This window comes from Lissotriton vulgaris, chromosome 7 (assembly GCF_964263255.1).
Source record: "Lissotriton vulgaris chromosome 7, aLisVul1.2, whole genome shotgun sequence".
NCBI lineage: Eukaryota > Metazoa > Chordata > Amphibia > Caudata > Salamandridae > Lissotriton > Lissotriton vulgaris.
In genome coordinates, this window is record NC_141695.1 from 1,351,238,601 (window position 1) to 1,351,266,277 (window position 27,677).

The 27,677-nt window shown below is 45.5% G+C and overlaps 1 protein-coding gene across 7 annotated transcripts in view; it reads left to right on the plus strand.

The window, feature by feature from the left end:
- BCKDK (branched chain keto acid dehydrogenase kinase) overlaps positions 1 to 27,677 on the plus strand; it is a 392,864-nt gene that overhangs the window by 99,684 nt on the left and 265,503 nt on the right. Inside the window, exon 1 of one of the 7 annotated variants that reach the window (XM_086932029.1) lies at positions 13,060 to 13,202. The exons of the other annotated variants lie outside the window; for them this stretch is intronic. The gene's annotated coding sequence lies outside the window, so the exon portion shown is untranslated. Of the gene's footprint in view, positions 1 to 13,059; positions 13,203 to 27,677 lie in introns of those variants that run through there. 7 annotated transcript variants of the gene reach the window in all.

A 27,677-nucleotide genomic window follows, 5' to 3' on the forward strand; every position in this document is an offset into this window, starting at 1 on the left:
ATTACATTTAATAAGTGATGAAGTGTTTGGGAACAGGTAGAAAAGTCATGATTGGTCTCTAATATATTATAAATCTAAATCCTCTTTAATAGTAAAGTTGGATTTTAGGTCACAATTCTGAAAATGCCACTTTTAGAAAAGTGGTATTTTCTTGTCCTAACCATTTGGTGCCTGCAAACTGTGTCCTGAGCCGCATGACTAGGTGTAGTTAACAGCCTTTGTGTATTCCTCCTGTACAGTGAGACAAAGGGGGACTCTGTGTTGGCCAGATAGACCATCCTGGCAGGATGGGAGGGGTGGTGCTCTTCCCTGCCCCACTTACATTTCAAAGGGCTGCTTGAATACACTCACAAAGAACTTGACTCCAGGCTTTTGTCACCTCAAATATCGTGGGGCCTAGGCAGGAGAAGAAAGGAAATTCCTGATTCAGATATGGCGGGAGGTCTAGAAGAATCTACTCCTACTTCAAAGCTGGCATTGAGTATAAATATTGGAACCTTGGGACAGCTCTTCAGTACACTCCTGGATCTGTGAACACTACAGAAGAAGGACTTCCCTGCTGCTTGAAGCCTGCCTTGCTTTCTGAGAAGGAAGACTGGACCTGCTCCCTTCACCCCAGGCAGAGTGACTCCAAGGTCAGGTGGCTGACCTCCTGTTCTGAGTTACAGGGGCACAACAAGCTCCAGAGCTCTCTTTCAACTGCCCACCTGGCTGGCTGTACTGGACCTGCCGAACCTGCACCTTGATCTGCCTGAGCCCTATTGGTTTCTACTGGAGTAAATTCCTGAACCTCAAGAGGTGCTTCACCATGTCCTGGACCTTTGGCTGGCCTCAGTTGACCTCCTTCTTTTTCAGTTTGCGCTGAAGTTTTGCCACCTGTGACGACTGCAGCGTAAAACACCAATAAACCCGACTGTTTGTGCTACATTGTCTCTCAGCAATGTGTGGTAATGCAAGATCTGCACTTCACGCTACAGCGATGACAGGCCGCGTTGACCACCAAAGCGATGGTCAAGCAAAGTCCATCCACAATACATGATAGGATCTTCTAGTAAATCGACTATCTTCTTTCTTTTTCTTTTCTTCATTCTTTTTTATCTTGACTTTTTTCTTTCGGTCATTCCTTCTTTCTTGCTTTCATTCCGTTCTTGTTTTCATTCCTTTTTTCTTGCCTGCTGTCTTTCTTTCCCTTTCATTATTTCAATCATTCTTTCTTGTTTTCATTTGTTGTTTCTCAGGTTTTCTTCCCTTCTTTCTTGCCTTCCTTTTCTTTCTTTACCTACTCGAGCATTGATCAAGGGGAACTCTTCACCCCTCCTGAACCATTGGCTGACTCCAATATGAGTTAAGGCATGCTATTCTTTCACAAGGCGCACCTCTACATACAAAGTAGTTAACCTCAGAGTGCTATTGTATGTGTGCTTTTTTGAAAACTAAAAACATGTTTGTCTCGAGGGGAGGGTGTTTGTATGTGTGTGTGTATATGTATATATATATATATATATATATATATATATATATATATATATATATTACCTACTGGCGGTCGCCAGTAGGTAGTTATAGTTAGGATTTTTTTCAATGTTAAATCTCAAAATTCTATTTGGAATAACTTTTGCGCCGGTTGACGAATCTGCCTGAAAATTTCCTGAAAATGGCCTCGCGGCGTTCCGGTCCTTCCCTGAAAGTTTGGGGGGGATTTGTCTAGCGGGGGCCGAGATAAAAGGGGGGTCCCAAAACGCGTTTTCCCCATGTTAATTTCCATAGGGCGGTCGATTTCACTTTTAGCCCGAACGGCTGAATGGATTTCCACCAAACTTGGCAAAATTGTAGGGACTGGTAGCCCGATGTGCCTTTGCTATGTCTCAAGATATGTGCTCCAGTGGATTTTGAGTAATTTAGGTTCAAAAAAATATATATATCTATAGCAGCGCACCGGTGCGCGCACCGGGGAGCGCTCCAGGCGCGCCACGCGAGGTGCGCATGGAAAGCTGATTGGCTCTCGGGTGTCTGTAAACATTCGAAACAGTCCAGAGCGGTCGCCATCTTGTGTCTCGGTAAAATCGAGACATAAGAGGTGGCTAAAACAAAGTGGGAACTGACCATAAGGCGTCAGGGATAGACCCCTTTGACCCCCTAGGTTTGATGTGGGGGCTATAAAAGGGCCCCGCGGGGCATTTAAAATATTTTTTTTTTTTCGTTTTGCGCGGGGGAAGCGCACGGTGCGCGCACCGGGGAGCGGCCCTGGGAGCGCACTATGATGAAAAAAGGTGACAGAGTGTTTAAAAAATGAAGTTTTGATTTAGAAATTGGAGGTAGTTCTAAAAAGAACTTTTTTTTTTCTTCTTTTTGTTGTTTTATATTTTTTTTGTGTTTTTTGAACTTTTTGTACTTTTTTTGGCTTTTCAAAACAGTTTTATATATTTTTTTGTATTTTTTTGGGGGAGAAACAAAAAAAGGGAATTGAAACTGGCTCAACTGGAGCAAAAAAACAAAAAACCCAAAAAATTACTTCTTTTTGGGGCACTTGTGATTATCACCTGCAAGGACGATGAGTTTCACACTTTGTTCCCCATAGGAGATAAGTTTGCCACAAGCTTTGCAAGTAATTTTAAAATCAGCAAACCTCGGCTGAATGCAAGGCATCACCTCAGATGTTTCTGGTTGCGAGGAAGTGGGTTGGTTTCTTTGGGAGGGGGTCCTTGATGAATGGGGGAGGTTACTGGCCAGTTCCCGGAACTCTGCACGAGAGTAGTTGTTTGGATGCTTTCTTGTCATGTGCCGAATCATGGTATAGTTACCAAAAGAATATTTCTTATTTGGGTTGCCCCGTGAAAGTTCATCATTGCAGATGAGGCAAGTGACTTTTGGCGCATTCACCTTTTTTTTCCCCTCTGGAATTGAAAAAAACTCCCAAATGAAGTGTGGTTTGGGTTTATAAGGTGTGTTTTCTTCAGGCAGCCATCTTCTTCTCCCCTCCTCCTCTTCCTCTTCCTCTTCCTCCTCCTGTTCTTGACCACCAACATAATTTGGAGCTGGTCCTCTTGGTGGTTGTGGTGGTGGTGGTGGGGCAGATGCACCAGCTGATGCTACTAATGAAGCCATTTTATAGTACAAAATATTACTCAAAGAGCAAAAAAGTAGACAGAGCAACAAACAGGTCTTCCTCAGTCAAAGGACAAAGTCAGAATAAGGAAAAAAGGTGGGGTCTTTCATCATTTAGAAAAAAAACTGTCCTGAACCAATGAGAAGTGTTATTTTCAGGTCACAAGACCAGGGGCTTCATCATTATGAAACCAAAACTGTTATGAACCAATGAAAAGTGTTATTTTCTGCTCACATGACCCGACGCGCTTACGCTACGCGCCCGGGGGCGCGCCCCGGGTCGTGCCCCGGGTCGCGCAGCGTAAGCGCGTCGGAAGTTTACGTTGTGCGATCGTATTCGCTCGAGTACTTCCGGGTGCGCTTACGCCGTGCGTATCACGCGGTCGCGGCTACGCGATACGTCACGATTATGTTTTCGTTTGCGATATTGGCGCTTACGGGACGCTCCCCGGAGCGCGCCCCGGGGCGCTTTGTAAAAATACGCTTTTCGGGGCGCTCCCCGGGGCGCGCTCCGGGAGCGCTCCCCAAAATAATTTTTTAAAAAAAAATTGGGAAAATTGTAGGGACAGGTAGCTCTATTCTGAAGTGGTTTGTAAAAAACATTAACTTTAGAAAAATATGTATTGTGCTACATTGGGCTTAATATATGTTAGAGCCAAAATGTAGCCCAAATGTAGCCCAAAGTAGCCCAATGTAGCCCAAAGATGGCCACCAGAGATCAAAAATTGAAAATGTAGCCCAAAATTCAACTAGATGTAGCCCAACTGTAGCCCAATGAGAAAATGTACCAGAGTGTTAAAAAGAACAACTAGAGTGCTAACAGTCTTATTTATAAAGTGAAACTTATAGTTAGGAATTAGCATTAAAAAAACCTTTGAAATTCACTGAAAAAACCATAGGTTTCACACCAGTTATAGTTAGGAATTAGCATTTAAAAAACCTATTAAATTCACTGAAAAAACCATAGGTTTCACACCAGTTATAGTTAGCTGGAAATTTTACTGATATAAAACCATTGAAATTCCCACGTTATAGTTAGTCGGACTCACTATAACTTGCGCGTGCAATGCACTGCTGATGACATCACATATTACATCACTCATGACATGGTCAGTGACATCACTCATGACATCACTGATGACACCATCCTTGTGACACAGTCACAGACCTCCTCTCAGTGTAAAGTAACCCTTGAGACACATATTCAAAAATAGAAACTGAAATTTTTAAAAAATGGACATACCTATATCAGTTACAACAAGCAATTCTGTACTTCCACTATCTATATACACATCCACTCATTCACCAACAGTTCTATATAGTCACTCATACATATACTCACTCATCATATGAAGAGATACACCTATACATCCTGTTACACACCGACATTCATCCAAAAGTTACTCACACACATATTCACACGTGCAAATAAACTATTGAACAACCATTTATTTGAATATAGAGTTATACACACACTTCCACCTTACTTTTATTGAAAATTACACATATTTATTCTCTTAAACAATCACTTATAGAAACACATACTTATTTAAACAGGAAATCTTACAATCTCTTACTCTCACATATACTCACTTATATACATCAATATTCATATATACTAGATTAAAACATATGTAGTTACTGATAAAGACACTAGTGAGACAGTCATTCACTCACTAACAAACACATATAGACACTCATCCACCCATACAGTCCTGTACATATGCTGTCTTCAAAACACATACAAACAAAGAGTCAGTCACTCATGCATCTATGTGCTAAGTAATACCCCCACCAAACCATATAGACACTCATAGTGATACTAATAAAAATATCAAATAACCCATATACATACGCATGTAGCTACTTATCAACACATGTAGTCACTTATACACAAAGTGAAACACTAATATATGTATTTAAATATTTAAACATAACTCACTAATATTTATTTTTCAGAAAGACACATATTCACTGGATGGTGTCATCAGTGATGTCATGAGTGATGTCACTGACCATGTCATGAGTGATGTAATATGTGATGTCATCAGCAGTGCATTGCACGCGCAAGTTATAGTGAGTCCGACTAACTATAACGTGGGAATTTCAATGGTTTTATATCAGTAAAATTTCCAGCTAACTATAACTGGTGTGAAACCTATGGTTTTTTCAGTGAATATATATATATGTGTGTGTGTGTGTATGTATATATATATATATATAAAAAAGGTATTGTTTGGTCAATATATACATCCCAATCAATATGTTTTTGCAACAGCCATGCAAGAATTGATAAAAGGCTGGTGGATTACGCTAGACCTACTGGTTTAGCCAATGCTTGTCCTAAGTTGGTGTGGGATTTTTTTGGGGGGGGGGATTTTGTGTATTTTTTTTCACAACGAATTTTATTGAGCAAAGCAGACAATAAAATCGTGGCACCCCACAGATCGGAGATCACCACCAACAGTGAAGACACAATGCATCAGATGTGTAGCAAATGTTCAATCAGGCACCGAAAATAGGCTCAATATGAATTAACCCCTAGCCCACCCTACCCCGCCAACTCCCCAAACTCCCCCGTTCCCAGAACCACCCCCCATCCCCCCTCCCCCACGCACGTGTACATGTAGCAGCAAGTAAAGGTTGTAGGTGTAGTGCGACAGGTGTGTCGCAGAATCAGGCCAACAATGTCAGTACAATCAAATGTCCGCTTCCCGTTCCGCCGGGGGATCCAGCGATAGCCCTCTGTAGTCGGCCCACCGCTTCCAGATTTTGTAGTGTTTGCGTGGGCAGCCCCGCGCCTCAAAGATCGGTTTCTCAAGTCCCATATAGTAGTCCAATCCTGCTTTCCACGCAGACAAGGGGCGTGGGCCCTCACTCCCTTCCACGCCCGGGCCAGATCCCGTTTGGCAACAACAAGCCCCAAAAGCAGCAGGTGGCGTTTATAGATGTTCCCACCAATGCCCTCCATAACATGCAGCAACCCCAGCCGGTGAGTGCGGGGAAGATCCCAATCCAGGACCTCGGATAAACAGCTCCACACACCTCTCCAAAAGCCAGACAATCGAGCACACAACCACACAGTATGCAACAGGGATCCAGGCACAGCTCCACAGCGCAGGCATTCCGGGGATTCAATCAACCCAGCTTTCCACAATCGTTCACGGGTGTAGTAGGCCCTGTGCAGGTATTTGAATTGGATAAGCCGGAGTCGTACAGCGATAGCGGTCCCACGCAGAGATTCTAGGGCCTCCCTCCAATCGTCCTCATCCAGGGGGCCCACATCCACTTCCCATGCCGCCCGAAGAGAGAGTAGGGTGGAGGAGCAGTGAGTGACCAGTGTCTGGTAGATACAGGAGACCTTTCTATCCCCCAAATCCCCCATAAAGACCTTCGCCTCAACCGGGCTAAACTCCGGAAGAGAGTCCAGATGGGCAATGCTCGGGGTGAGGGCGTGGCGCAGTTGTAAATAGCGGAAAAACTGGGACTGAGGCATTTGGAACTCCGTGCGAAGTTCCTGAAAATATTTAAGGGTAGTGCCAGACATCACCTGGCCCAGTAGCGAGATACCAATTGCCTCCCAACCCTCAAATCCGGCCAGTGTCGAAAGCTCCGGGAGCAGGCCATCATGCCATAGCGGCGTCTCCGCCGTCAATTTGCCCCACCAACCCATGCGGCGTAGGGCCTGTCTCCACACTGCAAAGACCACTCTCGTGACCGACGGCAGTGCACGTCGCAAGCGGGCTGAGTATAAAATGGTGTGTAGCGTGTTATCGCCCATAAGCGATCGCTCCAATGCATAGGCCGGGTCTCCCCTGTCACTATACCACCACTCGTTAAGGACAAGTAGTTGAGAAGCCTGGTAGTAAGATAGGAGATCAGAAGTGGCCAGGCCCCCGCAATAGGTAGACAGGAAGCATGTCTTCAACGCCACTCTGGCCGCACCACCAGCCCACAGAAAACGGCCTAGCGCCGAATTAACCTGGCGAAATCACTGCGTGCCAATAGGGTAGGGGAAGTTTTGTAGCTGGTACAACAGACGTGGGAGCGCCACCATTTTGAAGATGGCCGATCTCCCAAAGATAGTGAGAGGCATCCTGGACCATGATTTGATATCGGCCTGGACCCGTTCCCACACTGGCAGGATACCACAGTCCCAAGCGACGGCGCGCGACTCCGAGAGAAAGACGCTGAGGTACTTCAGCCCATCCGTAGCCACGCACAGTCCTGCCGCCCAGGGGTCTGCCACAACCCCGCCGCCCAGCACCCATAGGGTCGATTTGTGGAGATTGAGCCGAAGGCCAGAGACCTCGCCAAAGACGCGCATGACCTCCAGAACCCGGGGTCCTGAGTGCTGCAGGTCCGTGAGGAAAAAGAGGATATCGTCCGCATATAGTGCAATTCTATCCACCAGTTCCCCACTCCACACAAACCCGCGTATCTGTGCATCAGCACGCACCTGAGATGCCAGGGGCTCCATCGCCAGGGCAAACAGGTACGGGGACAGTGGGCAACCTTGTCGGGTCCCCCGACCAATCTGAAAGCGCCCGGACGTGGCACCGGCCACCCGGACCGAGGCCGTGACATTGGTGTATAGCAACTTCAAGTACGATAGGAAGACCGGGCCCAGGTTGAGGCGGGGCAAGAGTGCAAACAGGTATGCCCAACTTACAGAGTCAAAGGCCCTGTCCATATCCGCAAGCAGGAGTGCTGCCTGTTCGTCCCGGGCCCCCATGGCATCCACCGCCGCCTGTGCCCGCCGGAGATTTTGTGTATTTTTAGTGAGTTTTTTTAATCTTCATTAATGTTTGAGTGGTGCATAAATACTTTACACGTTGCCTCCTTGTTAAGCCTGACTGCTTTTGTGCAAAGCTACCTGAGGAATTTAGTGCCTTTTTATGGTTCACCCTTACTGTGATTGTGGCTTAAGAAGGGTAGTGTTGTACAGTGCTTTGCTCCTTCCTTGGGCTAGCACTCTAGATCCCTCCTTGTGTTCTGTATTCTGGAGCGCTCCTTCGCTTGGTTGGCAGTTGGAGCTCTGGTTGGACGAGGAGCTGACCTACTATCTCTGTGCTGCAATAAAGCTTATCCAAAGCTTACCTGTACCTGTGGATCTTCCATTTATTTACATCATTTGGCGACTTGAGTTGGTGAGAAGTCCGACCATTGTTTCCTGTGTATGCTGCAGCCTGAAGTTGTTTTCCAGAGAAGTAGCGTCTCAGCTCCCTCAAGAATCCACGCGTGAGACACAGCGTTAATGCGGAGTATTGCCTCCGTCTTCTCAGTGACAGCGACTTCGAGGTGATCAATTTGCTGTAATTTACGCCGATTTTCTGTTCGCGGCACAGCGTTGACGTCATCTCTACCAACGTCTACTCTCCTGCAACGCGTCTCCTAGCAACTCGATCATCGCAAGCAGCAACGTCACCTGAACCAACTTCCTTTGTCGGTGAGTTGCTTGGCAACGCTACGTCACTGAGCGCGTCTTTGAAGGCCGTACAAATTCACGTTGTGGTTGACGACACGGAACGTCTGACGTGTGACGCTCACGCACGACGTCACGACGTTGTCGGCCATTTTGACGGCTTTACTGTTACCCTGGTTACACGCCGGGGAACATAAGACTTTCGCGCTCACGCTTAGAAACGCGAAACCTTCACACAGGTGTAAGTGTCACCGGAGTGCGTATAAATGCAGACAACGTTTTTAAAACTTAATTTGGTGCAGTTCCTCACTTTGGGCATTGTTAGAAACGAGTGTGATGAAGAATTAGAAACGAGTGTGATGAAGCAGTAAGCATCAGCCATTCATCACAGATCATCAACTGCAATAACAGTAAGCGTTTACCTTCTTCGCGTAATCCCTACAACACAAAGTAAGAAGGGTGCCCTTTGCTTTACGAGATGAGGTTAAGGCTACTCTTGAGGAAATGCTCCAAGGGGGTATCATCGAGCCCAATGAAGCATCACCTTGGATTTCGCCTGTTGTGATCTCACAGAAACCGGACAACAAGATCAGGTTCTGTGTGGATCTTCGTTCTCTTAATAAGTGTGTGGTAGCCGACGTGTTTCCCCTCCCCAACATTGGCGAATTGGTATCAACCCTTAGAGGAGCAAGGTTCTTTAGTAAGTTGGACCTCAAACACGCCTACCACCAAATTTGTCTTGATGATAACTCAAAGCACTTAACTGCATTTATCACCAGTGAAGGCACATTCCAATTCACTAGACTACCTTTTGGGCTAGTCTCAGCTGCTAGCGTATTCCAGAGACTTGTCTCTGAAGTCTTTAAGGGTCTTGATAAGGTGCTATTTTTTCAAGACGATATCTTGATTTATGGTAGTTCATTACAGGAACACAACAAAATTTTACATGATGTGTTACGTAGAGTAGATGAGGCTGGGTTAACCTTGAGAAAAGAGAAGTGTGCCTTCCTATTGAAAGAGATAGAATACTTAGGTTTTTGTTTGTCAGAGGATGGCATTAAACCTAAAAAGAATTTAATTGAAGCTATTGAGCTAGCACCCTCCCCAGTTGATAAGGATCAACTTCGGTCCTTTATGGGCTTAATCGAGTTCTACTCGAAATTTGTAAGAGATTTTGCTTCCAAGACAGCTTCTCTTAGATCTTTACTTAAAAATGGTGTCAAGTTTAGCTGGACCTCTGAACACGAATCCTGTTTTAAATTGATAAAAAGGGAGCTCAAATCTGCTAACGTCCTCACCCCTTTTGACACTACTCGGTCCTCCGTCTTGATGGTGGACGCAAGTGCCATTGGTTTGGGCGCTGTTCTTTTACAGAAACATGGTGGTGTTGAAAAGACAATTGCATTCGCATCTAGACCTTTGTCCTCTTCTGAGTCTAACTACTCGGTAATAGAGCGTGAAGCTCTTGCCGCGGTCTGGGGTACAAGTTACTTTCGAACCTACTTGTGGGGTTACAAGTTTGTTTTACGTACCGACCACAAACCCCTTGTCAACGTCCTAGCTCCTGGTGGAGCTGGTAAGGGTTCTCCCAGGTTGGCGAGACTAGCTTCTCGTTTGCAAGACTTTCAGTGCGAGATTGAATTTATTCATGGGTGGAAAAACATCCAAGCGGATTGTCTGTCTAGGCTCCCTATGCCTTCCCCTGACTGTAGTTCTGAAGTCAAGTCCGACGACCTTGCAGTTGCTGTTATGGAGGATGTCTTGTCAGTAGGTGGTGGCACATTTACCCGTGATGACTGGTCCAAGGGTATGGAGGAGGATCTGACTTTGAAGGCCGTTATCAGTCTCATTTCTAATGGTGCTAGGAGAGAAAGCACTGTTAGTCCTTCCGTCAGACCCTTTCTAAAAATTTTGGATGAACTTTCTTTAGAAGGAAAAGATGTTCTAATGCGAGGTGATCGTTTTGTTCCCCCTGTTCTGTTAAGAAAGAGAATTCTAGACTTGGCCCATGAGGGACACTTGGGTCAAAGCCTCACGCAACGTCGTGTCAAATTGAACTTTTGGTGGCCCTCTATTGATAATGACGCAGTGGATTGCGTGTTGAGGTGTAGTTTTTGTAAGGAGGGTGAGAAGCGCCTCAAAGTTTTAGGCTCCCACTCCACTCACAAGATTACCTTTGAGAATACTCCCTGGCATAGTGTATGCATAGACTTCATAGGCCCCATGTGTGAGCTTCCTACTGATCACCGGTTTGCAATCGTTCTTATCGACTGTTTTTCAAAATGGCTGTGTGTACAGTTTGTAAAGGAAATCACTACAGATGCTACCATTAAGTTTTTGAGGGGCATTTTTAACAACGAAGGGTACCCTTCTGTTCTCATTTCAGACAACGGGACTCAACTCACGTCCTCAAAAATGACTTCTTTTGTTAATGGTTGTGGTATCAGGCATCAGAAGACGAGTCTTTACAACCCACAGGGCAACGGCCTTTGTGAAAGGGTGAATAGCCTCATTAAGGGTGTGATTCAGATGTTTGTGGAGTCTGGCTGTTTTTCTGATGAGCGTGTCCAGGAATTGGTCTGGGCTTATCGCTCCACACCCCATAAGTCTGGTGAAAAGTCTCCTTTTGAGCTAATGCATGGTCTCACACCAGTGAGCAAATTGACCCCTTCTTGGCTGAGTTCTAGCAGTGAAATTCCCTTAATCCATGACAGTGCCTCCTTGCCCATTTCCGTGGGCGACTTGGTCAAGGTTAAGCCGGGCAGACTTACTAAGGGTCTTAGCAAGTTTAGAGGCCCCTACAAAGTCAGGAAAGTTTTTCCCAACTTCATTGTATTAGCCAATGGTGAGAGTTGGAATTACCGGAGGGTAGCTTTCTACCAGAAACGTAAAGATTCTTCTTCTGATGACCTGTCTCCTGCCAAAGTGGATGGCTGTAATGGTTACTTATTGTCCTCTGGTAGTCCTTCTTCTCCCATTCCCTTGTCAGCTAATCGGGGGGAGGTGGGTGGTGGTGATGCCTTCACTTCCTTGTCTACTTATCACAATAGTTCTGTGCTTGATTTCGGTTCTGCTTCTCTTGCTTCTCCTTCTGTACCTTGTACTCCTGCTCCTCCTTCCTCTTCCTTAGCTGATGTCTGCCTGAGGAGCTCTCGCTCCCGCCGCCCACCCATGTATTTGAATGACTATGTGCATTAGTGTTTCTTTTTCCTTTTTGTTCCTGTGTTTCTTTTCATTGCAAGGAGGGGAGATATGTTGTACAGTGCTTTGCTCCTTCCTTGGGCTAGCACTCTAGATCCCTCCTTGTGTTCTGTATTCTGGAGCGCTCCTTCGCCTGGTTGGCAGTTGGAGCTCTGGTTGGACGAGGAGCTGACCTACTATCTCTGTGCTGCAATAAAGCTTATCCAAAGCTTACCTGTACCTGTGGATCTTCCATTTATTTACATCAGGTAGTCACCCCTGTCAACCAGGAAGCCAAATTTTTGAACAGGGTGACCAGCTAGGTCACAACAGAACTTGTTTCCATTCCTGGACTTTTCAGCTGTAGCCTAATGCAGTCTGGGTATTGTAGGTTGTTTGCTACCATTGCCGACTAACGCATCTGAAATCACGGATTTGTATGTGAAAGGTTTAGGATGGGAGATATGGTTTCGAATGGGTTAGAGTAGGTTGGGCTTCCAATTAAAAGCTGCTTCTGTCTCTTTATTTCTGACACAGATTATAATGTATGCCCGATTCCTCACGTTCCTCTGAGCCTTGCATAACTGAAGTCTTGCGACATAATGTACTCGCCTGTTTTTGTGCATGCTTCCACCCGAACCCGGGGGGGTGGGGGGTGGGGGGGTTGTTCCTGGAAGTGACTGATCCTCGACGTGAAGGATGCATAGCCAGGCTCCTTCCAGGAACCGTCTGATTTTTTTATTTTGCTTTACAAGTAGTCACTCAACCTTCATCTATACACAGGGTAGTTTACGAGAGAAGGAAATGAGGAAAAGAGACGTCGTCCTGGGAAATCGTTGGTTTCCCTTCTGTGAAGAACTAAGCTTCCCTTTTCTGGGCTTCATACACAATTTACCGAAGTTGAACCGGCACACGCAGACACATTTCTGCCCTCCCCCCTTCGCTCTCATTCGTAGTTGCATGACGAGGCCCCCCCCCCCCCCCTATAACTGGCTGGGATTGCGACTTGCCATGTGCAGACAAATGCCTGCAACAAGTGCACTAACCCCCAAATTAACTTGTTCAGTTTGTGATTTACCAGTGCTGGCCACCGATCAGTGCATTAGCCCACTGATCTATTGTGTAAGGATTTAACCAGAAATGTATGGCATAAGCACATAGGTACAGGAGGCGGATTACCTCCAATCCCCCCCCCCCCCACACACACACACTCCACACATGATTTTATTGTGATCGCCTCCCGCCATTTAACCACGTTCCCGTTTCTTCCAAGACCATAACTCCCAGCGTTCCGTTGGTATTCTTTCCTGGCACGTGAAGGTGTGGGCGGGGTGCCACTGAACGTGGCCAGTAGGAACGATGGTGGCGTAGCCCGGGCGATGAGCATGTGCCGTATCTATTCAGCTTCATGGCAGTCGAGCTGAGCTCCCAAGTCCGTGAATTGAGCCGGTGCCAGGGACGGACTGGGTAATGTGGGCGTCATTTGAAGACGGTAAGAGCACTCGGGGTTAATGCACCTGCTACATATGTGTATGTACCTGCACGTTTATTGGTGCGGTTCAAATATAACTCAGCGGGTTAGTGTACCTGCTAAGTCGTTCTGTGTGAAGGTCACAGTGATGGATGAATGATGAGGCTGAAGTGTGCCCGCCCTCTGGATCGTCGCAGTTTATAGAGCTGCGAAGCCAGTCTTCAAAGAGTTACTTCTTGGCGAGCTATGTTACAAAGGGAATGATACCAGGCCAAGAGACATTGCACTTCGTGGCGGACTCCTCATCCCATGTGATGCACGTGCCGTAGAAAAGCATTGTGTTAAGGGCTTGAGATCATACTTCTGCCTGTAGATTACAATATTGTAACTCCCGTTGCCTCACCTGGTGGCGTTCCCTGACTGGCCACTGGTATAGCTGCAGCACCATTGTCTGCTGCTTCCCACAACGGAGGCCATGTAGCAAACGGCCGCATGTGGCCAAGATGCTGACTGGTCTCATACTACAGACTGACGATGCCAATCGATTTGACTTTTGTATAGTGCTTGCACTGAGACACCGCGTACGTGTACGCAAGCACACCCAAAGCCTGGGCAGAGGTTACACTGATCTCACAAACCTGCGGCTCCGACGCGCACGCAGCAGCAGCAGGGTCGGATTGGGATCATAATTTGGCCCGGGCACTGACGAAAAAGTGGCCCACATTAAGGGGGCGTGGCCTACATTTAAGGGGTGTGGTCTACATTTAAGGGGCGTGGCTTATATTTAAGGGGCGTGGCCCACATTCGAGGGGCATGCCCTTTCATGAAACACCATTTGGTTACTCTTTGAGGTCTAATTTGTAGACAAATATTTAGTAAATTAAGCCTTTTAAAGCATACAGAGCAAGTAACATTGGTAAAGACTAGGAGCACTGCAGTTCAGATAACTGAATACTTACTTGCAGTCTTAACGCCCTGCACAATGTCGTTGGATACTCTTTCCTAACCAGCTATGTCCTAGACTCTAATCATCACATAAACCAGAAATCTAGTACAAAGTCAAGGAGAAAGGGTAAGACTGGAATCTCTGGTAATAGAACATGTAATAACAAAAGTAAGAATTCACAAACGAGGAAAAGGCAGTCTGGGGTGTAAAGAATGCTGAAAAAATGTATCTGTACAATCTAGTCATACATTTATTTCACAGTCAGCAGGTGATGTCTATATACAAAAAACACAGTTTTATTCATATCTGTTGCTGCCTTAAAGTCTGGGCCATGGAGAGTGAAATAAAACAATTGCCTAGGATCACATGATCTGATTAAGATACGAAACCAGGAGCTGGGGAGGGAAAGGAAGGCCATAAACATCAGCCAACAAGATCCCCCATTGAGGAGGGAGTCACTGGAAATTATGAATACTATGAAATGTTATCTTAGGGCAAGCTTAGACTCTCCCAGAATAACAAAAAGAACATAGAAGTAGAATGGTGCACTCAGCAAGAGGTGCCGAATGACTTAGGGGTCAGAGCGCAGCCTCCACAGCATAAGACAACCAGACAGTGAAGCACTAAGGGGAATGAAATGGAAATTTTGTATCGGAAAAGCTGTGTTAAAAATATGGACATGTTTTTATAAAGTGTCCTCTTTAATTATCATGGTCCCTTTGCAGAACCATAAAGCATGAACAAATGGTTATTTTTGATAATTTTCTTACCATTTGACAGTTTTATGTAGTGTAAATTCAGCCCAAGACAAAGGCTATTTGAGTTCTATTCATGAGTACCAATTACAGTACACATGATCTGATTTTTTATTTAAGGGCCTGGGCGAGGAAGTGATCTGCCCAGAATCACAGGCTGTTGAGCAGACCCTGGGATTCAAACTTGAATCCCCATCTCTGCAACTCTGGCGTTAGGCCACCTATGCCTATGCAAAGATAAGGAATGAAAGTGGGAGGATACTGTTCTTGCGCAGGACACAGGCCCAAGGTGACAATGGCCTACATGCTGAGCAACTAAAAAAACAGCAAGGCCCCTTTCTGTCACAAAATTATTCAAGAACTTCAGTGCAGGAGCACCTGAAAAGAAGGGAAGCCCCTGCTATTACTAACCTACTTAGCTCAAGAGCACATGAACAGCAGTATGGCCCCTGCAATTAGTAAATTAATCAACCCTCCCCAGCCCTCCAGGCCCCAGGGCAATGTCTTGGCAGGGGAGCACAATGGTAGACAGGGGAAGGCTGAGGTGAAGATGGTGGGAGTTCAAAACATCACCTAGCCCCCACAGCCAGACCCATTCTTCCTCGCCCACTGTGCCCTGAATCTGAGGGGCTGTGGGCGAGGTGTTAAGATTAACACCGTTTCTCGGCTGCGTGGGCCCCAGGGGGGCCGAGGTGGAAATGGCTCAAGGCCTGAGCAACACCTGGCCCCCAGGGAGGCCGATTTTCGCAGACAATCACCGCTCCCCAGCCCACCCTTGGCGTGATTGCTTTTCAGGGGCAGGGGGTGAAGTGAGGCCACAGCTAATAATCACTGCATGGCACACAGTGAAGCGCTTTCATTTCTGTCTCTGTTTCCGTGCGCTCTGTGGGCCGTTTTTTTTTCTCCCCTTCCCAAGTTCACAGAGAGCAGATAGCAGAGAGCACTCTCTGTGAACTGAAAAAGGGGAGAAAAAAACCGGCCCACAGAGGGCACTGAGACAACGGCCCTTCGGCCGTTTCCCGAATGCCCGCCTTGCCAATCCGACCCTGAGCAGCAGTGATGGTTACCGGTTTGCAGTTCACGACACAGTGCTGTACATTGATGCAAAACAGGGTGCTGTGCAACAGACTTTACCCTAGGACCCCTATCAGCGCAGATGGAGGGCGGTGGACCCCATGGGAGCATGAGTGGCGCACTCCGAGTGTAGTGCATTAGGGCTATTAAAGCCTCTGCATTATGGATGCACAGGGAAGTTGTATGTCTTGTCATTTGGGGCACCTTTACCCAGTCCTCATTCTTTTCCTTTCAGTTAGCAGCATTTTTAAGGTTATATTTGAAATAATAGAAGGAAAGAATAGAGAAGTACAATTTTCTTTCCACTATATAACTACAATTGTCTGAATGCATCACTTAAAATACCTGAGACTTCGCATCTCTACACATCGAAGATAGATGGAAAATACCCAAATGCGGTAATTTCCTCTGATAATTCAATGATTTTTTTAGTTTGCTGTTTTAACGTTTTGTATGGTTTTTGGCATGCCACAGAGGCGTTTAATTCCTAAAGCCCGATTCCCAGCACATATTGTTTGAGAACAAGGCCAATAAAAGTTCATGTTTATTGTGTCCTTGGGACAAGTAGGCGGATTCCCTGCAGCACAAAGCCTTTGGCTGGCAGTTTACAGTACCACATTATGGATCAGGGAAGGGCGCATTGTGTGCAGTTATGTTTTGCAAATACACCATGTGTACACATTTTTATTCTGGAACCATTGTTAGTGCAGTCTGAGGTTACAACATTTCCTTAGACGGCTCACCGTAATAAAGGCTTTCCATTAATGAACAATAAATACAAGTTTGGACAGCAGTAACATACAGATACAAATATTACCTTAGGAAAGAGTCAATTTGTCATACATAGATTCATGGTTCACATTTTTCACATAATTTGTCTATGCCGGGCATGATTTTTGCATGGTTTTGCAAATATGTACCCCATGTGTTGTTCTTAATCCCAACTTGTATCATAAAATAATTTATTTCAAGTACATTCATACAACGTGTGCCTGTTTTTTTCTGGATAAGTTCCAATCCGTTCTTCTATTTCACTTCGTTGAGTTACAATGCATGATTTAATCGGAATGTCCTCTATTTTGAGTCACAAAATACGTGTATTCAGTGAAAACCTTTTTGTAAATGATCCCCTTGTTGGCTGTTTACCCTTATTTTCTCAGACAAAAGGGCAGCAGATACAAGGTATAGACACACAGGCCACGCAGCATCGCCTTCAGTTGAAGAATTGCAGATAATGGAGGATATTTACTTACTGGCTCTCATGGTCACTTGCCGTAGAAGAAAGGCAAATGCAGGGTCCTAGATGACCGGCCTCTCACGATCAGTTATTTTAGAAGAAGTGTTCACTGTCTTCACACGATAATCGGTTGCTAATTCGTCAGCAGCAAAACAGGGTGTAGCATAGACTGCCCAGCACTGATTGGTTAATATAGTTTATTAGTTAATTAAAACCATAAACGTGACCAAAGTGTGTATCTAACATGTTTACAAGATTAAAAAGACAATATAAAAACACTACATTTCCAGTAATAAAATAATCAGGATATAAAAGCCAACAGGACATTTTATGATAAAAAGCACATTCTCCCTAAAGAAAAGGCTAGAAGAGGCATGCATAGGTAATACCCATAAAGTACGTGGCTCTTGGCTGTAGTCCTCCGGCCATGTAGCCTCCAAGATAATAATCAAGCTGTGGGGCATTGTTGATCTGATCTTGGCACTCCCACCGTAAACACCCATCCATGGCTTATTCTAAGCAAGGTGACCACTATACATAACGTGTCAGGTGCATTTGTACATCAAATGCAGAGAAAGGGCCCCCACAGACCAAAGGGATAGGGCACCGGGCAAGATTTAACAGTCAAAATTATAATTCCCTTAGGGTTCACTCATCACTCAGTACAGCAACCTCAACAAGGCGGGGTAGAGGATTAGCATGCCCCTAGTAGCCACCAATGCCTAAGTATGCGGCGGACGTAGGAGATTGTCATGCACCTAGCAGACCATCATAGGCGTAAGTGTGCATCACAGCTGCGCTAAAAGGTGTACTGTTGATGTGCAGTGGCCAATTCTACTAAGTAGGGTAGGGAATTAAAACCTCTTTACTCTTGACACCTCCTTCTAGACATAACCTCTGCGTGGCACGATAGGGGCTTGAGATATCACTTGCAGTCATCCATTTGCCGAAAAATGTGGCATGTCTACACAGGGGAGTATGCTATTAGGTTTGTGGTGGCTAAAACTCTAATCTAAATGGAATCGGGGGAGGGGGGGGGAAGAAACCTTTTTGCTCTTGCCTCTCCCCTATTACCTCGTACTGGCACTTTGAACCCTAAATGTCCTTTTTGGATTTTACAAGAGTCTTGACTACCTGCGTAAACTGTACCAACCGAATATTGAGCATCATGTTCCTTGGCTTTAGTGACTCTATTGCTGCTAATCTGCATGTCCTGATTCCTATGCTCTTGAATTCACTACGCAGTAAATGGGTGCGAGAGAGGTGGTTGTCACTGAATTCACAGGGCAAAGCATGCAGCTTCGGGCATGCCCTTGAAGGAGAACCCTTATTGTGAGGAGCATGAGTTCACTGGCTTCCAGTTTCAGCAGGCTAAGTTTCTGTGACCTTCTCATGGCAAAGTGTTAGCACAGAATCCTGTCTCTGGCAGGACATGGGAGGTTCTCTCTTCTCTCTATACCAGAGAGATTCTCTTCTAGGTCTCCTGGAACGGTGTCCGCACAAATCCCTGTCTCTGGTTGGACATGGGAGGTTCGTTCTACACCAGTGAGATTCTCTACTAGGTCTTTCAGCAGAGTTTATTCTCTTAGAGAAATATTTGTACTCTTAGACAGCCAAGGATTCGGTCTCCAGTGCTTGCCTTCATCTACACGGGTGTGCAATCAATCAATCAATCAAAGCATTTATATAGCGCACTACTCACCCAGAGGGTCTCAAGGCGCTAGGGGAGGGGGGTCCGCTACTGCTCGAACAGCCAGGTCTTGAGTTGCTTCCGGAAGGCGAGGTGGTCCTGGGTCAGGCGGAGGTGGGTCGGGAGGGAGTTCCATGTCTTGGCGGCGAGATAGGAGAAGGACCGTCCCCCTGCAGATTTGCTGGACTCAGAAGGTGAACACTGGATATGCTGGAGTTGCTGGCTTTTATCCAGCCCTCAAGGCTGTTGGTCTAGGTAAGCTGTCCATTCAAATTCCAGGTTAACCCTAGGCTTTAGGACTAATGAATCGCAGCAGAGTGCATTTTCTTTTCTTTTCAGCACACGCCTCTTCAGGTGAATTTGTCCCTAGGCGTTGGCTTTTACTTGATCATTTCTGCTTTCCAATGAAAAGCACATGATGCAAGAGATGAGCAGGCAGCAGATGTTCTGTAAGAGATGTGTGCCTTGGACATGCTTCCAAAACTCAGCCATTGTTGAACTTTTGCTCTGACCAATATTCACTCACCTGCTGGATGTGATTTGGTTTTAGCCTAAACAAAGGTTCCCTCCTATGAATGATGATTACAGCGCACAATGCAGTTGGCCTCATAAAGAATTCTAGAGGGATGGGGAGGGGGTGAGCATTACAGGGGTAGTTGCAGAGGTAGGAGAGAACAAGTGTTACAACTTCCACTAATCCTGTGGAGTACTGTACCACGCATATTCTCCTATAATTTCAACCACTATAATTATGCTGTTGACACTCCAGTTACAATAAAGCTTGAAATTCATGCAACATTGACTTGCATACTTGTTTATTCACCAAAATACTTTATTTCGGCCTACAAGGCCATAAAAGTAAAAGAACAATACAATGCAATACATAAAGAATGCAAAAAAAAATCCTCCAATATTCACTTCATCAGGGCTATATACATATGGTTCTTTACAATTCATTTGAAGTCTAGATAAGTTCCATCATTTGGTCTTAACAATCTGGGGGTAACCCGCTTCTAAAGTGCATGTGCCATGTGATCAAAGTAAAATACTGCTTGTTTTATATTAATATCCGGTTCCTAAAAAGTGCATATACAATACATGCTTGATGGAGCAGTATCTTCTACTCTACAATTAAACTTGACCATTGACTTGGGTGAATTTATATCTAGAATAATTGAAAGACGGGGAGGATTCAAAATTCCAAAGAAAAATTCTGTAAAGTGCATACATTGGGAAAGAGCTGTCAATTCTTAAAATCATTGAATCAGTACTAAAATATATGAGCCAATACAATACAGAACAGGTAAAAAGAGAAAAAATACTTCAAGTTTTACACAGAAGAAAAGCTATTTCAGTAACCTTTGTTCTTAGCTAAAATATACCTCTATAGTTTTAATCAAGGTTGTTCCTGCCAGATTCAGCAGCGTTGGCAACCAACTGAAAAATTATATATGTTTTCCTTTCTTTTCCCTTTTAAAGTTAACAGCCAGTAGGAATCGGCTGAGGACAAAAATTATTAGACGCGAGTTATCGCTTTTTAGGTCGAGTTTACTCGAACCTATTGCTGTCCATCCAAAAGCTGACTTTTTACGATGCGGATTTTCAAAAGTTCACGTGAATCCCAATCACGTGACCTGCTCTCATGCACGAGCCTTCCCCCTGCCAGCAGCCTTTCTCCCTTCACAGCCATCTGTTCCTCTCTCCCCGCCGTCACTTATTCACGGCCGCAGGCCGTGACTTCAAAGGTTCCGCTGCCCCGCCCCCTGCTTCACGGCCATCTGCTCCCCAGCACCTCCCCTCTCTCTCCCCTAATTATTCACTGCTGGCCGGCCGCAACGTCTAGTTTTCCACGGCTTTCGTTTTCCGCTTGTTTTACTTTGATGGCATGCCACGTTTGAGCTTGCATGCACAGTTCTTTTCTTCTGCTGTAATGCACAGAGGGCTGAGGCTCGGGCGTCCCCGCTTAGTAGTGTGTACGGGCGGGCAACTGATGACCGCTTTCATGGTTCTAGCACGTCCATGTTCCTATCTCAATGCCACAGACGTCTAGCTGAAAGTTGCGCCAGAGAACACTGGCATCTTGCAAGATATTACTTTGTTTGTTTTGGCTTGTTGAAATATGTACGTACTGCGCACTGCAACATTTCCAGTCAGATTTGAAAATTGTTGTGATGGGGATAGAGGGGCGATGCTGGAGTTACTGGAGTTCAGAGACGTATCCGTTGACGCCAGACGTATCATTCTGGAATCTTCCTTTGTAAGGCTTGTAAGAGTTGCTTAATGCTTTGGTGTTGTGTAGGGTCCAATCTGTGACGTTTTCATGAAATATAACAGTTGTATCAAGGCTTGGGGTATGGGCGAGTAGATCTGAACTGACAGACTGAAAGGAAGTGTCCTTACCAGAGTTCGAGTGCAGCCCCCACCCCCTCCCGCTGCCCCCCGTCCCCCGTGCAGGCATTGTGAGGGTGTGGTGATCGCTTGTTGCTTTAAGACCTGGTAGAATTGTTATATGTATGTGGGGAACTGGGTCGGGAGAATGAGAGTCGCCACGAGTTGGAGTCTATCTTTAACCACTTTATTCGGTTTGAAAACACCGAGTTAGGTTCAAAAGGATTTAGGAGCACAATATCCTGGATGGGACAAACAAATAACGTGGAGTCTCTCCGGTGAGGAACTTCCGAAGTCTTCGGTTCCAGTCTTGAGGCAGCTGGAGATGGCCACAGGTCCGGAGATGCACTCGGGAAAAGGAAAAGAAAAGCAGCCACGTTAGGGGCTGGGGTCAGTATATACAACAGGTGAGAGGAGGGTAGGGTAGTGAGGGATCCCCAGGGTGCTACCACCAACTATAGCAGTCTTTTGAGTGTAGACGGCCGGCAAGGTACGACGATAGTGACCACCCTCAGGCTACCCCGTCCCACCCCGTGATTTAAACAACCCTTGAAAACGCCCTCGTACCTTGTGGAGCCACACTTCTCCCCTGGAAGTGTGGCGGGGCGGCTCGTGGTATCGTTGGCCTCCTGGCTTGTCGTCTCTCAGCTCCAGGGGTCCCAGCAGCGGTTCCACGATAGTTCCTCCGTCTTCTTCCGTGGCGTCCTCCTCGTGCTTCGGCTGGTGTTCCGAAGGTTCCGCGCCGACAATCCAAGACGGGGCTTCCTTAAACGCCCCCAGCTCTTCTGATTGGGTAGCTTCAGATGACGTCCGCTCACCTGATTGGCCGACCGTTGTAGAACACGCCCCCAGCGTCACAGAAGCTGGATACAGAGATGAACGTACCGGAGGCAGAGCCGGGGAAACCCAGGAAATGTCCAAAGGATCCTGCGGACGGGGTGGAAAGGAAGAAACGTTAGCAAGTACACCCCGTCCGTCCGAATCAGGAAGCTCATCTAGGTCAGGGAGCTCGGCTTCGTGACAATGTAATGGAACCTTTTGTAATGTACTGTACTTTGTAGAATGTTATTATTCAGTATGCTGTTTCCTGTTGGTACATCTGCATGCTCTTTATTTCATCTGAACTTCTACTTGAATAAATATTCAAACTGCTTCAAGACTACGTCTTATTCATGATGAGGAGATCGCTACAGAATTGGCAACGAGATGGGCACAACTTGTAATTTCAATTACAACGAGTTCTCCTTAAGAAAATTCATCGCTTCACTTTTCATCGCCTTTCATCGTTTTTTCTCTACAACAATAATTGTGAGTAATTCAAAAGAAGAATATTTGTGAAGCATTTCCCTGTCTCCTAACTCGTTGTGGGTGGTTACAACGCTGTGGCTCCAACTTGTCCCGTTATTTAATTCTTTATCTGAAAAGGGCTACCTCGCGTGTACAACTTATTGTGACTGTCGTCGAGAGAGGAGAGAGGAAAGAATCACCGCATATTGCGCTGAAAACCTCATGGTTTTCGACAAACTTTTCAGTACTATACTGAATCCAGTGTGCAATGTTGTGGTTAGCGCGGCGCATCTTTTGAAAAGCATTTAACGCTTACCATTACTGCCTCGTTCTCTATCTCGCTCTTCACACGTAGCAACGACGCAGCATTTCCTGGAACGAATGGACTCTACGCGCGCAGACTCCTATTGCATCAGCGCACTTCCACGTTCAGTGCTTTAACGTGCTAGCGTCACCACGCTCTTCACCGCCATCTTGTGGTTGCTAGGACAACGCGACCACGGATAATAAGAGCGTTTTCTCCGAGCTGCGTGTGGTATTTATTGTTTACTTTTACCCAAATTGAAAACGATTTCTACAGCAAACAAATTGAATCTTTCAGTTCATGAGGCTTATCATTTCTTTATGCTAGTAAAGTGCATGCAGTGTGAAGTTTATTCCTGAAGTCTATATTTTTTTTCAAAAAAAAAAGGGAGGAAAAGAAACATTAAGTCTTCTTCTTTATACAATTTCTGACATTATTTTGTGACATTTTTTTTTTTTGTTCAACATGTCCGTTGAATCTACACCCTCAAGATCCAATCCAACGGGAGATACCAATATAAATAGAGACACTCATCTTCCTTATTTACAAATCAATTCTCCTAAAGAATTTCTATCAATCCCGGGTGAACCAGTTGTGTCATGGTTAGACTGGAAGGAGTACTTTTTGAACTACATAGCAAATTTGGAAGATGTGAATGGCATTTTCTCCCCTGAAAGAAAAAAAAGAATGCTATTGTACTCTTTAGGTCCAGAAGGGCTTCGCATTTTTAATGAAATGCACAAACATCAAAGTGCAGAAGGAGATTTGGATGTATTCAAAGCAGCTATTGTAGATCTTGATGACCATTTCTCTCCTGTAGTTTGCATTGCTGTCACCAGACATTCTTTCTTTCACAGGAAGCAAAAAAAAACACGAATCCATTGAAGAATATGTTTCTAGTTTAAAAAAATTAGCTGCTAAATGTAAATTTGCACAGCTGCATGACGATTTGATCAGAGATCAAATTGTTATGTACTCAAAAAATAGAACATTGCAAGAGAAATTGTGGGTGGAAGGGGACAATTGCTTGAAAGATATTATTGCTTTAGTGAAAAAAGCCGAACTTTCTGAAAGGTGTGCTAAAGTCACCTTATCACAAGATAAAAAGGAGGAGGTGGTTGGTAAGATTGTAGAAAAAAAGAATTTTTATGCTGGTCAAAAAAAATTTGAAAAGAAAAAACCTAATCATTTTGACAAGAAAAAGTATGACAGCAGGGAACAGAAAACGTTTAGTAACGTTGTGTGTTACAGGTGTGGCAGCTATGCGCATTCTGCCACATATGAAAGATGTCCAGCTAAGGCTGCTAAGTGTTTAGAGTGTGGCTTGATTGGTCATTTTTCAAGGGTCTGTAATCGCAAGTCGAAACAAAAAACAAAAAGCAAGATAGCTTGTGTTCAAGAAGATAGTGATAACAATTCCTCTTCCTCAGAAAATGACTCGCATGTGAATCTTATAAAAAGAAAAGATGTTGTAGTAAACATTACAGGGTCTTCCTCTTCCAAACCTTTATGTTTCATTTCAGTGGGAGGTATTGTCATCCAAGTGGCTGCGGATTCGGGGTCTCCTTACACAATTGTCTCACAAGATGTTTGGAGGGACCAATTTGTGGACAAAATAGGCCCTTGGTTAGAAACCAATGATGTTTCCGCTGAAAGCTATACATGGAATGACATTGATTTCCTAGGCTTTAGAACATTAATTTTTCGATTTTAAAAAAAGAAAAGCAATCGGAAAATTATATGTGGCAAGAGTTGGTCCATCTGTTTTAGGGTGGAAGGACCAGAAATCGCTGGATATCATTCTTAACCCCAATAGCAAAGAACAAGTTTTGATTTCTTGTGAGTCTGAGGATACAAAGAAGTGGGTACTTAAGGAATTTCCTGAGGTATTTTCGGGTCATATGGGAAAACTCAAAGGTTTTACTCATTGTATTCATTTAAAAGAAGGTGCAATCCCAAAAGTACATAAAGCTAGAAATATACCGTTCATAATTCGTGATGAGGTTAAGGGAGAATTGGACAAAATGTTAGCCAATAAGGTCATTGAGCCTGTAGAAGCAGCTGAATGGGTTTCGCCCTTAGTCGTAGCTCGCAAATCTAATGGCAAGGCCCGTCTCTGTGTAGATTTGAGATATCTCAACAATAACATTTTGGTGGACCAATTTCCCTTACCAAGGATTGATGAAATGCTATCCTTGACAAGAAAGGCGAAGTGGTTTTCCACGCTTGACTTATCAGCTGCTTATCATCAGGTGGTTTTAGACAAAGGCAGTAGACATTTGACATCTTTCTGCACACCTTTTGGCTGTTATAGGTTCAAGCAAATGCCTTTTGGCCTAGCTTCAGCCGCTGCAGTATTTCAATGTATGATGTCTAATCTCTTCAGCCATATCCCTGAAGTTGTGTTCTTTCAGGACGATATTTTAACTATGGGGAGAGATAAAACGCATCATGACTCCATCCTTAGAGAAGTTTTAGAAATACTCAGAAGCAATGGTCTTGTGGCTGAAGGAACTAAATGTAAGTTCTCAGAAAGGTCCCTTACATACTTGGGACATGAAATTGGCACTTTCGGTATTAGACCCAAGACAGAATTAGTTGAGGCCATTCTTAAAGCTTCTGCACCCAAATCCAAGGACGATCTGCGTTCCTTTTTGGGCTTAGCAGAATTCTATTCGAAGTTTGTAAATAATTTTTCCCAAAAGACAAACGAAATGCGTCTTTTGATGAAAAACAAGGTTGTGTTTGAATGGAGTGATGTTTGCCAACAAGTGTTTGAAAACATAAAGAAAGATATTGTATTTGTATTTTAGACTTGTAGAGCGCCTTATCACCCCGGGGTCTCGAAGCGCTTAACAGGCGAGTGAGTACTGGCAGGAGGAAAACAGACTAGATGTTACCCCATGCCTCTTGAAAAAGCACGGTTTTTAGCTTTTTCCTGAAAGGCAGGAGTCTGGTTTCTTTGCACAGATTTTCAGGCAGTTGGTTCCAGGCTTTGGGCATTGTGTGGGAAAATGTCCGACCACCGATAGTGGATCGTTTGATCCTAGGGCAGATCAATAGGGCGGCGTTGGCTGAGCGTAGGTTCCTGTTAGGGGCATATGGGACAAGGCGTTTTTTGATGTATTTCGGGGCTTGCCCATATAAGGCTTTCTGCGTAATGCATAGGCCCTTGAACTTGGCTCGTTGATTCACTGGCAACCAGTGTAGCTCCCGGAGGAGGGGGGTGGCCGGTGTCCTTCTTGGTTTATTGTAAATAAGTCTGGCCGCGTCATTCATGACGATCTGAAGTCTCTTGTTGAGTTTTTTCGGAATGCCGAAATACATGGCATTGCCATAATCCAGTCGGGCCAGAATTAAGGCTGACACTGCTCTTCTGAGAGTGTCTGCCTTTAGGATGGGAGCTAGCTTGCGCAGTTGTCTCAGGAGGCCTACACAGGTGCCCACCACCACCGAGACCTGGGCTGACATAGTGAGATTTGTGTCGATGATTATGCCCAGGCTTTTTACTACTGTTGCCGGTATTGGGGGGTTACCTAATTCTGATGGCCAAAGGAGGTCGCAACAGGGGCTAGATGAAGTTGTGATAGGAAGAACCTCCGTCTTATCCGGGTTGATCTTTAAAAAGTTTGCCGTCATCCAGTTGACGGTAAATTTTAGAATATTCTTCAATTTTTGATCAGCCATAGGGGAATCGCCTATCTGGATGATGATCTGGGTGTCGTCAGCATAATTATATATATTACAGTCCATATGATTCAGAGATGAAATGAGGGGCTGCAGATGCGTGTTAAACATCAAGGGGGACAAGGCAGAGCCCTGCGGGACGCCGCATGTGATTTTAGCAGCCTCTGACACCAGGTCGTCCAGTTGTACTTTCTGGACCCGTCCACCGAGGAACGAGGTCAGCCAGGCGTGGGCCGTGCCCTTGATGCCAAACTCCCCCAACCGCGACAGAAGAAGGTCATGATTGACCGTATCAAATGCCGCGGAGAGGTCGAGTAGCACCAGGGCACAGGGATCTTGTGAACGTGGGCTTAGGGCGGGCCGGAAAATCAGGCGAGGAGGCCGTATGTAGTGTGCAATGATGGGTCTTTAATAGTGTCAAGAACACAGTTAGTACAGGCGATGAAAAAGGTAGTACAGATGTAGGGCCTTCCGCGATGGTGTCTTGTCTTCTCCCTCCGGTGATGGAACGGGTCCTCCGGGATGGATACGTACTGGGTGGTCCTCGGAGGAAAGAGAAAGAGCACAAGGAGCGGTTAGTCTAGCCTGACTCGCCGTGACTCTGTTCTACAACCAGCACCGGGAGTGTACGGGAGTAGAGAATGACAGTGAGGGAAGGGTAGCGGGACGGATTCGGAAGGGAAAGAGAGAGACAGGGTGTAGGTGAGGGATCGTGAGGGGTCAGCCTATATACTAAGTGCTGTACAAGTGAGGACGTGCTGTACAAAGTCTCTACAGTGCAGGCCAGGCCTTGTGCTACTAAGGAGAGAGGGACGAACACTATATACAAAGCACCTAATGTGCTACAGAGGTGGGTTCGGTGGTACTCACACGCTCCGCCGCAACTCCCAGGTGAGTTGCGGCCGCTCTTAAGCCTCCTCCTCTGGACTCCACCAGTCTTCGCTCCACTCTTCTACCTCTTCTTTCGTCTGGTCTGCTTCAACGGCGGTCCGAGCCTCCTGCCACGAGATCGCTGCTCCGACGGCGTCTCTGCCCTTGCTTCCGCTTTTTCCCTGTTCCGGTGGGGATTCCGAGGCGGGACTTCCGGGGTCAGGTGTTTGTGGTTCCGGGAGTCGCCCGTTCCTGATT